Source organism: Octodon degus, unplaced genomic scaffold (genome assembly GCF_000260255.1).
Source record: "Octodon degus isolate 3935 unplaced genomic scaffold, OctDeg1.0 scaffold00077, whole genome shotgun sequence".
NCBI classification, from domain to species: domain Eukaryota; kingdom Metazoa; phylum Chordata; class Mammalia; order Rodentia; family Octodontidae; genus Octodon; species Octodon degus.
The window spans coordinates 10,016,029-10,017,556 of record NW_004524653.1 but is presented as its reverse complement, the minus strand read 5'-3'; the positions used below and the strand labels follow the sequence as shown (position 1 = coordinate 10,017,556).

At 45.7% G+C, this 1,528-nt stretch overlaps 1 protein-coding gene across 15 annotated transcripts in view; it reads right to left on the bottom strand.

Moving 5' to 3' along the window:
• Nucleotides 1-1,528, bottom strand: part of Zmynd8 (zinc finger MYND-type containing 8) — a 132,808-nt gene that overhangs the window by 75,035 nt on the left and 56,245 nt on the right. The gene's annotated exons all lie outside the window — the stretch shown is intronic.

Below are 1,528 nucleotides of genomic sequence, written 5' to 3'. Positions count from 1 at the left end.
CAGGGGTCTGAGTTCAATCCCCAGTTCCACCAAAAATAAATAAATAAACAAAATAAAATAGGGGCCGGGGAGATGGCTCAATAAAATAAGCACTTCCCTGGCAAGCACAAGGGTCTGAATTCAATCCCTGGTTCTGCCAAAAAAAACAAAGTAAGTAAGCCAAGGGCAGGTGTCCTTGCTTCCAGGAAAACACTTAGTTAATGAGGTGAGCATGTGCCCCAAGTCTAACGCCAGATCCTTCAACTCTGCACCACACCAGACGACAATACGGTCAACAGTCACTGTTTCTTTTGACTCTTACAATATTTTGTTGAAAAGGAAATCTCACTCACATACATACAGAACATAGATTTCTGGCTGGTCTTAAAAAGTCAAGATCTGATAATTCTGGGGCTGGGGAGATGGCTCAGTAGAATAAGTGCTTCCCTGGCAAGCGCAAGGGCCTGAGTTTAATCCCCGGCTCCACAAACAAACAAACAAACAAAAAGATCTGATAATTTCATAACCAACAAAAGCAATGGAGACACCAACAACAACTTCTCCCTGCCAACCAGAGCTTCCCGTTCTCTGCAATCTCTACTTGGTCAGGTTTGTGCAAGGCCACAATCAGACAATACCAAGTACTGACAAGGACACAGAGCAAACAGAACTCTCCTAGGCCTGTTAGGAGGGCAGAAAATGATAACACCTGCAGAAACACCATGCAATCATTTCTTATACAACTGCAAATAAACTACTCCATGACTCAGCAGTATACTTCCTAGTGTTTATCAAAGAAAAATAAAAACAAATGTCCAGGATACAACCTAAACAAAAGTGTTCACAGCAGCTTTGTTCATTAGAGCCTAAATGCAAAACAACCTAGATATCCATCCACATTAACAAGGTGTGCCAGGCATGGTGGCGCACCCCTATGATCCCAGCATTTGGGAGGTGATGGGTTTTGGCCCTAGTATGAACAGTTAAAATCATTATGGTGGTCATCTTATATGGCTGAAACCCTTCAAATAAAAGCCCATCTTCCCCAGGACCACCTCCCCGCTTCTTCTCCAGCTCAGCCCAGGGTACAATTTCCTTTCACCCTTCCCGCGGCCTCAGGGACTCAGCTCTCTCAGGTATATCTAAACATCCCTTCAAACTCCACCCCTGACAAAAGGCCATAAAAGCCTCAGCACCCCCCTCTGTTCCAAAGCAAATAAAGCCCTTTTCCCTTTTCCCTTCTGCTTGTTTCTCTGCTGCACAGGGGGCCTGAAAAAAACCTATCAGAAGGCTGGGGAGATGGCTCAGTGGAATAAGCGCTTCCCTGGCAAGCGCAAGGACCTGAGTTCAATCCCTGGTTCCACCAAAAAAAAAAAAAAAAAAGAAGAAGAAGAAGAAGCTGCCTTTTGGGGCTGGTGAGATGTCTCAGTGGTCTAAAGCACCTACTTAGAACAAGCTTAGTAAAGCACAGGGACCACTGTTCAATCCCCCAGCACCACATGCCAACCAGCCCCACCCCCTGGTGGGCTGAGCTGGCCACACACACACA